General features: G+C 43.5%; 1 pseudogene; it reads right to left on the reverse strand.

Annotated features, from left to right (window-relative positions):
• Positions 1 to 1,191: 1,191 nt before the first annotated feature.
• On the reverse strand, positions 1,192 to 2,173 carry LOC113269822 (60S ribosomal protein L7a-like; annotated as a pseudogene).
• Between the last annotated feature and the right edge of the window lie 8,337 nt (positions 2,174 to 10,510).

The following is a 10,510-nucleotide window of genomic DNA, read 5'->3' on the forward strand; positions in this document are numbered from 1 at the left end:
AAAGTGTGTTGAGCCCCTTTTAGGCATCACTTCAGAATTCTCTTGGGCCCTTAACCGCTTCCTCCAGTGTCTGCTGTTTTCTGCAGGTACAGTGAGAGAAAGCCTGGCCTCAGGCCTGCCCTGCGTCACCTCCCCTTTCTGCCCTGGGTTTCTCTGATAAAATGGTGCTGAACTCAATGTGCTTAGCTTGGAATACCGGGGAGTTAATACCAGTGGGAACACCACTTGGCCAGTGGGGAATAAGAGACAATAGATAAATGCTTTCTACTTTCCTCAGTTTCTCTCACCCCCAGCTCTGAAATGCATGTCATAAAGGTCTGTAGTCTGTCCTCACATAATGTTCCTCTTTGTCCTTCTTGGGGGCCAAGTTGAAAAAACACACCTGTATTGGCTTTGTCTCCTTCTCTTTCTTTCTTCTTCTCCTGCTCTCTGCCTCCCTGGGATCATAACCGTATATAAAAATTACCTGCATGCAAGCCTCTGGGTCTGGCCCTACTTTGGGGAACTTAGGCTAAGACAGGAAGAGACCTATACTTTTTTTTTAATTAAAGATTTTATTTATTTACTTGTCAGAGAGAGAAAGAGAGAGCACAAGCACAGAGGGAGCGGCAGGCAGAGGGAGAGGGAGAAGCAGACTCCCTGCTGAGCAGGCAGCCCGATGTGGGGCTGGATCCCAGGACACCGGGATCATGACCTGAGCCGAAGACAGATGCCTAACTGACTGAGCCACCCAGGCAACCTGGGAAAGACCTATACTTTAACTGTTTGCTGGACAAGCATTTCCAGTTTCCTAGAGGCCAAGTGGACTCTGGGCAGGATAGCCAGGAGTGAACTCTCTTGGAAGGACCCTGTCCTGGAGAAGTGTTTGCTGGGGGGGAGGTGGCCCTGATGGAAAGAGATTGCATGAAGTGTACAGACAGGGGGTGGGTATTAAGCTGGAGTAAAAGAGGTCAGCCTGAAATTATATCCCCTGCCCTGAGGATTGGTCCAATGGGAGGTTGCTGAAGAGGACTTGGAAAAATTTACAAGGAACCTCATAGATGAGCCAGAATTTGAGGACTGCTTTGCAAAAGTCATTAGACATAAAACAGCACCATAAAAAGCATCAACTAAAAAAAAAAAAGAAAAAGAAAAAGTTTTATTCCCTAAGCACTTATTTCACTTGCTTCTATCTTTTCTTTTTTCTTTTTTTTAGAAAGAGAACTGTTTATTACTTCTATGTACAGAAAATTCAACAGCATCCACCCAGCCCAGTTTGGCGGCCAGTTCTTTGGCCTTTGCCTTTTCCAGCTTGGTGATGCGAGCCACCGACTTTGGACCCAGAATGTTGCTTCCCCAGGGACAGTGGATCTCATCATATCTGTCATTGTCATTGGTCCTGATGGTTTTCACCAGCTTAGCCAGAGCTCCTTTGTCTTCTGCGTTAACCTGTGTGAAGGCGACAGTGGTATAGGTCTTCCTGTGGCCCAGACGCCCCAGCCTGGCCTTCCCCTTGACAGCATGGTAGGGGACCCCCATCTTATGACACAGGGCAGGCAGGAAGACAGCCAGCTCAGTGCGATCCATATCGTGTGCGGTCACTACCAGCTGAGCCTTCTTGTTTTCCACTAAGGTGGTGACAGTGTTAACCCCAGCTTGAAGGACAGGCGACTTCTTAGTGGGGACATCCTCTTTGCCCACAGCCGCCTTCTCAGCCCAGGCCAACAATCTCTGCTTCTTTTCTTGCTGTGTTTCTGGTATTCGTGGGCCGGCTTAAGCAGCTGAGTAGCTGTTTGGTGGTCCGAGGCCTGGGTGAACTGGTTCATCATGGGAGGCACTTGTAGACATTTATAGAGAAGAGCTCTTGGACGCTGCAGTCAAATGTAGTGGGGCCATTTGACAAAGCAGGTGAGGTCCTTTTTGGGCTGGATGTCCTGTCCAATGCCAAAATTCTTGGGCCTTTTCTTGGACAGGGGATTGAGCCCCTTCTTGGCCTCCTGCTTCTTCACAACAGAGGCTTCGGGGCTACCTTCTTCCCCTTCGCCTTTTTGCTTTCAGCATCTCGGGTGGCGGGAGGAGAGAGCTCCATTTGTTTCTCTTGACCACGGAGGAGGTAAGGGGACCTTGAGTAGGTGAGGAGCTGGATTAACAGAGGAAAAGAAGAGAGAGCATGCTGCCTCCCCTCTTCACCCATGTCTGTAAAATTGTGGGCTAGGATAAGCAGTGCAGGAGGTGAGAAGTTCTTAAATATCTCCAACATCTCTCCACATCAGTCCTGTATTGGCATTGAAAGTTTGCTAAGCAGTTCGGTCCTTTCCTAACTCCCTACCATGGTCAGGTTTCATGCACAGTTTGAATTTTCACTTAAAATGCATTAAAAGTAAAATGCCCATTGCTGTGATCTCTGTGGAAAAAAAAAGAAAAGAAAAAACAACTTTCGAGAGATTGAAAGTTGAGAGTTTGAAGTTGAGATATTGAGATTTTGATTTGGACTGGACTTTTTTTTTTTTTTTTTTTAAGATTTTATTTATTTATTTTGAGAGAGAGAAGGGGCAGAGGGAGAGGGAGGGAAAGAATCTTAAGCAGATTCCACTGATTGTGGAGCCCTGCACGGGGGCTCTTGGGTCCACGACCCCAAGATCATGACCTGAGCTGAAACCAAGAGTTGGGCACTTAACTGACCGAGCCACCCAGGTGCCCAGGACTGGATAGGACTTCTTCTTCTTTTTTTTTTTTTTTTAAAGATTTTATTTATTTATTTGACAGAGATAGAGACAGCCAGCGAGAGAGGGAACACAAGCAGGGGGAGTGGGAGAGGAAGAAGCAGGCTCATAGCAGAGGAGCCTGATGTGGGGCTCGATCCCATAATGCCAGGATCATGCCCTGAGCCGAAGGCAGATGCTTAACGGCCGTGCCACCCAGGTGCCCCTGGATTGGACTTCTTAACACCAAAATTCTTTTAATGACTAAAAATGCCTGGAAAGCTATGAAATCTGCCTCAGGTATGGTCAAAGGCCAGGGAAAGAAAAGTTGGTAGTATTTAAGGGCTCTTTCTTGAGTTTGTCCCATTCAATAAATTACTTATTTACCTTCCCTGATCTTATTTTCCTCATTTTCTTTTAAAGTGGGGATACTAAACCTGGCCTATAGGTTCATTTGTAAGGATTAAACGAAATGTTCTGTGTGGGGTCTGTTGACTGACTGACTGATTGACCAAAGGGAACTGTGGGCACCGAACTCAGGTTCCATTGGCCAGTTGTTTTCACTCCTTGAATGATCTCAGTTCAACTGGTCATCATCAAACGTTGTCTGCTCTCAAACCCCACCAGTCAGTCAGTCTTTAAATACTGCTCTAATCATCTGAGTGTCTTTTTCTCAGATAACTCAAATGGAAAGGCAGGATTTTTTTTTTTTTTTATTACTGCTTGGACGGCATTTTCTAATTTCTATTTTACATCCATCAGAGTAGCCCCACACTTCTCCTGATGCACCTCGGTGTAATCCCCTTCGTTACTGAAGAACATCCAGGCACCCTGCCGTCAAACCTAGCAGCCTAATTAGTAAGGAGCGTGGGGCTGAGATGCAATTTTTTTAATTCTCAAATGCTCTATCCTGAGTGATTTAATCCTGGGAACATATACATAAATTTCTGCTCCACGTCATAAGATGTTATTTGTCACTCATCAAAATAAGGTTGTCATTTTTGGGATGAATTTACAGAATTGCCGTAACTTTTTTTTTTTTTTTTTTGAGTGAATCAGGAATGCTTCCCTCTTTGCTCACGTGCTTCTGACTTAGGCTTTGTTCTTGTCATTTTATCTTCCTAAGAAATATGTGTGCAAAGCATTTTGTCTCGGGACTGTCGTCGGGTCTGACTTACCGTTTTCCCAAAGCTCAACAATCCATAAGAGCATTTGTCTTATCACCCCTCTTCCCTCATGGTCTCCCCCACTTGAATTTACTTTGTAAAATTTTTCCAAAGAAGGGAATAGTGACATCCGGGGAAGCATTGCAAAAAAATTCCTTCTAGGGTATTGGGGGTTATACCAATGGGCCCATAACGCATTCACAGAAGAGCTACAGACATCCTGACTTGGGTCCGTGGGGTGCAGGATCTCGTTACGATAAACAATAGCACACCTGCCCCAGCTTCAGTCCACATGTGTGCCTGTCCCTTCTGAGGAAGAGGGGAAGTCTAGGCAGTGTCATGTCTATTTGGGCAGCTGTGCGGCAAGTCTCCAAGAGGGTTGGCCCTTCGTAAGATGTCTACGTCACAAAAGTTTGACACAGGTACACTTTGGTCATTATTTTAGCTCTTATTTTCCCTTTCTCTTCCCCTTCCATCTGTCCTAAGCGGCTCACGGTTCCCTACTGACCTGAGGACCCTACAACCTTCAGGTACACGGTGCTTGGACATGGAGTAGGTCCTCAATGAATTTGATCAATGAGTACGTGGCATACGTGACTGAGGTACTTTTATCCCTATCCCGTTGCTAATGGGCTTGGTTTTCCCTGCAAGGCTGTAGTTTACAGAATGTGGCCATGGAAGTCATAGAGCAGGGTACTGCTGTGATCCCTGCGTCCCCAAACATTCGAGTCCATCAGGAGGCCCAATTAAAAACATTTTCATAATGTATAGGGCTTTAATTTTCTCATGTACGTAGATGAAATTGGGATTAATAAAATGCAATGGTGCTTACAGGACTTAATGGACAGGATTTAACATAATGATAAAAACCTTTAAATCTGTATTTATTGCCACGAGAGGATGTTGGTATGTTATTTCATGACAGAAAGAAGTAATCACTTTTAAGAATTGGTGTCAGTACTCTCTATTGCTTTTCTGGTTATTGTTTCTAACAGTTTCCCTTCAATTAATTTATTGTGTATTCATTAACATGCCTACTGAAAATAGATGGAAAAGTTTAGGGTACCTCCTCTCAGATGCAGATCATTTGGAACAGGTTTGGTGGAGGGCAAACAGCTGTGCCTTTTGTGAATCCTGGCCCCTCACAAGGCCTTTCAATTAATTGTAACAGGCCAATATTTCCCCCGTTACCATGGCTAACTGAAGGCTGACCATCCTCCAGACTGGCTTTACAGATCAGAACACTGGGTATCGGACTTTAAGAACGATTATTTTAAAGAGTTTCCTGATATCCTGTGCTGGGAGAAAGATCCATTTGGGAGAATAAGAATGAGATGAAGAATTTAAACTGGCACCCAAATGAAAGCCCGTGCGCGGTGAGAAGCATTCAAATAATTTTTTAATGAACTGGTTCCTTTGACTTATGTTAAGATCTCTATGTAGGGGGAAATAAAAGCATGACAGGAATAGAAGAGATGAGAAAAAAAATTAAACAAGATTCTGCCCCATTAGTTATGACTGACAAGGAAAAGATAATAGCCAAAAAGCAAATGGAGTTTGTTGGCAGAGGGGGATAGTGATAATAGGACTTTCACAAATATATCAGGGAAGAAATAGATAAAAGTTTTTAGAAAGTTCGGTCGTCAGGCGAGATAGGCGTACCGTGAATGACTTTATAATGGTTGAGATATTGGTGTTTAAGTTCTGTCATTACCAGGAGACGTAAAGAAGGGAAGTTCAGATCACTAATGAATAATAAAGAAAATTGCGAACATGGCTACGAAAAATGCAGAGAAGTGACTGTTCGTACTTGGAAAACTTGAACGCAGATATGTCAGCACATTTGGTTGACACGCTTTCTCCTGAGTAATGCGAGAATCAGCTAACGTGCTTACCAAACCACTTCGATGCATAATTTTTATACGATAATTGTGCTGATTTAACACGAACTTAATCTCTAAATGCATCGAACGCGAGAGTTGCCACTTTTCAAAGAAGGGAAGCAGGGAAACTGGAATAACAAGAATTTGAGGTTTCTATGATTTTGTTTTTCAGATTTTCCGTCTCTCTCAGCTCAGAAGGCGGAGTCACAAAACGCTGTGCACACTCCCTTATGTAACGTGAGTTTGAGCTAACGAAAGGTGAGCACAGGTGCCGTCTCATTCCCTCCTCGTCTGCATTTGCCAAAAAAAAAGATAAATCCCAGAAAAGAAAAAATAATCTTTGGTTCGTTGATCAAACGCAGGGAAACAATACAGTAGAATGTCTAATGTACAAAGCACGTCTCCACAGAAGTATCTACTGAGATGTGGCAGGAAAATATTAGAGCTTCTATTTATCTATTAATCGAATTCTAGGAACATGTTATCTAAAGTGAGAAATGAATTGATTTTATCAATATTTGATTTATTGATTGACCCTGGCATCCTTATTTTGGAGTGTTCCACTCCAGAAAGATTGGATGTTCGTAGATGGCTGATCACGTGCTTATTTTTCAGCTTCCTGTGAACTTTTTATAGGCTCTATGGGTCTGTTTACGTGGTTTTTATAGAAGGTAGTATCTTGCTTGAATCTCGATCTTTCGATGGAAAGTGAACCAATAAAGATTCCTGGAAAGACACTACAGATAAAATAATATCGATGTTCAAGCCGAGGCAAACATCAGGAACATGGCAGGGCTGACATTTCACACTCCCCTCGTGGGAGTGGTTGGTTAGCCATGTAAGAGGTGAAAACAACAGCAAGCTAGTCATCTAACTCATGGACCTAAGGCTTGACAATGAGCAAGAGGGTTTTTCACATGTGAATTTACACTCACAACATAGGGCTTAGCTACGGACCGTGTGAGGTCATCATGATTCACAGAATGTTTAAAAGGAGTTTTATTTCACTTTATCTCATCCCTCCAATTGTCTAAGTTTTCTCCATGTATGAAATGTATAAGTAGGTATCTATGTTTTGGGAATGCTTGTCAAAACGTACGGATGGTGCACAGAATTCAGAATGCTTGGCGATCCCTGTGTGTGAGCAAGTAGGTTAGGAAAAGAAGCCGCGGACATTCTCCAAGGGGCTGCTCCCTGATGCTTAGCTGTGTTTATTACCTTGTATGTTATATTTAGGTAGAAATTCCATGACACACACTTTGCAGTAACTAAATTACTCTGCTATTTTATGAATTCCTCTACAAGTTGGTCATGGCATTTTCCCCTGTTCTTTTGCGGTGTGGAAATAAATGAAGACCAATCAGATGAGAAAAGCAGAGGCTATTTATTTAGGACCTGTTTTAGCAAGGGAGTCAACCACTATCGCTTGGGTTTGGCAGAGACTCAAAGGCAGGCAGAGAAGTGGGAATGCTTCAGAGTGGAGGAAAGGGAAAGCTTCGGCTGTGCTGTGCTCGGAGGCTGCTGGCATGGGGGAGCTGGAGGCAGGATAATCAGAAGGTGGGCGTCCTCTGTGTCTGGTTGGGGGTGCATATTTGACTTTCTCTGATTGATCCGAATTGGAAGCAGGGACAGGGATTAGGGAAGCTGTCGGTTGTTAATGGACTCCTCGCCATTTTGGACTTCTGTGTTACAGAAGTTATTGTTTAGCTCCCTGGATTGTTACTAGAGGTAGCCATCTGACTTCCTGCAAGTCTCATAGCAGGTAGGTTTCCTGGGCTGTGTTTTGGAGATAACGGCGTGGTTTCCTGGGCAGTTTTCTGAAGGTTGTGGGTCAGAGTTCTGTTTTTACATATGGTCTGGCCGTTGTCCATTTGTGTATTTAGTCTTAGAATGGCTAATTAGAATGTTCCTTTTACCACTCCTCTCTGGGGGCACCTGGGTGGCTCAGGGGGTTAAGAGTCTGACTTCAGCTCAGGTCATGATCTCAGGGTCCCAGGGTGGAGCCCCGCTGTTGTCAGGCTCTGCGCTCAGTGGGGAGTCTGCTTGTCCCTCTCCCTCTGCCCCTCCCTCTGCTTGTGCTCGCTCTCAAATAAATAAATAAATAAAATCTTAAAAAAAAAATCCGCTCTGGGATATTGCACTAATACTTGCTGTTTTGACCACTTACTGAAAATTTTACAAAATGACTTAAAAGAATTAGAGAATCATTCCATTCTGCTCCCGAATGTTGCAAAGCAAAAACATCACTCTGGATACTTCTGGGCTTTTGCTATTTCCAGCCTTCGGGAAAGTAATCTACAACATCTAAAAAGGGAGAGGCTGTGCTCCACGGGGTCTCTGGGATCTTCCTAAAAATCCTCTCTCTGTGTGTTTAAAAAATATCCTTTGCTGTAATGAATCCTCTTAACACACCCAAGAATTAAAACTACACCAAGAAGAACAAAAAGAAACTTAAAGCAAAGCCAAGGTACAATTTTAGGACCAAATACAGTATAAAATTTGGATTCTGGAGATCGGGTATTTAATATGCTGCCTATAATAAACTGTGAAAAAGCATTCTGGAGGTAACAGCTCCTTTGTCCCCATGAACAGTGACACCTGAGCAGCATATAGGTCCTGACCTCCCGGTGTCACACTCTTGAGCACAGTCTATGGGAAAGCTGTGGCATCTCAAGGGTAGGATCGCCACCACCATTTGTCTTCAAGGCCATTAAAATCCCGCTTACACTTATTGCCAGAAAGTACCTCTTCTCATGTAATTCTAGCAACTCCTCCTTCACTATGTCATACACATATATACGAAGTAGAACAAATGTGCCGAATTCAGTATATTCCACTCAGAAGTGCCCAGTTTAAACAGTTTAAACTGTTTAAAGATATTCTTATCTTTATGAATAAAGATATTCATTCCAAGAGGTGGAATTCTTCTGAAATTGGGATGAAACTTACATTTTATTAAGAAAGAAAAACATTTTCTAAAATACCCATTTAAAAAGACTATGGAAATCACATAGGGAGTTTCAAAACAAGTGTTTATTACATTTTATTAACTGTATTAAATGCTTTGAGTAATACTTGCTCGTCAGAGGGAATTTAGAAGAAACAGAATAATGAAAAGAAGATGGAAAGGCCACGTAGGGTCCTAAAACACCAGGAAAACCCAAAGAAAACCAATGTGATCTGGACGTATTTCCTTCCTGTCTTTTTTTCCCCGCCTAGGTAAGGAATTTTAAAATAACATGTACATAGAGCCATATTGTTTTTCCAAGATTTGTTTTTTGTCTTCTTGCTCATTTGTTGTTCACACTTAAACCGCCGTTTGTTTAAAAAGTTAAAAAATCAATTGCAAGGAGCTTCCTGCGATTCCGCTGGTTTTACCTAATGCTCCTCATCGGTCTGAAGTGGGAAAGGGGAGAAGGAGGCCGTTTGCCTACGGGAAAACCACATTCAATTCTGCTGCCGTCCTTTTACTCCCCAACCTTTAGCCCCAGAAGAAATTAAGGGGATAGGCCAAAAAGATATATACATATTTTATAAAGGCTTCCCAGCTCGCGCTTCTCCCCCCATGTGTCCTCAGTGGTACTGACCATGAGGCTGAGTAGCCTGACTTTACACAAAAGAAAAGAGAGTGAGCTGTGGACTGACACAGAAGCGTGTGTCTGAAAATACTTCTGTTATGTGGGAAGACATACCATGCTTAGCAATAAACATATTATGCTATTTGACTGAACACGATGTCTTTGAACAGTAGGAATTTTGTTTTGTTGGTATTTGTAATTCATTCACTCCCCGCCCCTTTTGTCCCTTAGGGTCATTTCTAGCTATTGAGTTAGGAAGACATGGTAAGGAGGAGTTCAGAAATGGTGAATTTACTGTATTTGCTGTGGGTTTGCCTTTTGACCGTGGATAGGGACTTCTCAACATCCAGAGGACCACAGGTCTTTACGGAAATGAACACCTTAACTCTCTCAAAGGGTGTGGTCAACAGTCTACCTATTGCCATGGAGAAAGGGGACCATTTTTTTTTTAAAGATTCTATGTATTTATTTGAGAGGGCGAGCACGAGCAGAGGGGCAGAGGGAGAGGGAGAAGCAAGCTCCCTGCTGAGCAGGGAGCCCGACATTGGGCTCCATCCCACCAAGCCGAAGGTGGACAGTTAACTGACTGAGCCACCCGGGTGCCCGAGAAAGGGGACCATTCTTCTCCATGGGCCAGATATTTCTTCGTAAGTATTTACCCGAAAGCAGTGATTTAGGTAGTAATTACTGATACCAGATAGAGTGGGGCAGGATGAACGTGGGTGGTAGATCAAGTATTAACCCTCATCTTGTTACCCTGTACAACACAAGAACTTTAGTTGACGCTAAGCACTGGGTGGAGAGACCAGATGGTGGGGAGAGAGCCTGAAAATACCGGAGGTGAATTACACAAGAAATTTGATATTTGGTTATGCACAGATCCAGAAGGACCTTCTGACATATTTGTCACCCAAGAATCAACAAACAGCTGGCCTCTATTCAACCTGGGTCATCGGTCTCAATACCAAAAGGCAAGTGTAAACTCAAGGCAGCCCCTAATAAACGTTCCACAGTTCCCCATACTTCTCTTCTCTGAGTTTGCCCATTCTCTCCTTTGTTTTCCCCAACCCATAGCTGGTTCCTTTACGGTGACCTCAGTGCTCCTCTCTCCCCATCTCCTGTGTTTCCCAGAACAGGCTACCCCTTGATAGTGATGTTCAGAGAACTTTCTCGTGCTTTGCCGATTTTACAACCTCTACCTG

The sequence above is a fragment of the Ursus arctos genome, unplaced genomic scaffold, assembly GCF_023065955.2.
Source record: "Ursus arctos isolate Adak ecotype North America unplaced genomic scaffold, UrsArc2.0 scaffold_33, whole genome shotgun sequence".
In the NCBI taxonomy this organism is placed as follows: domain Eukaryota; kingdom Metazoa; phylum Chordata; class Mammalia; order Carnivora; family Ursidae; genus Ursus; species Ursus arctos.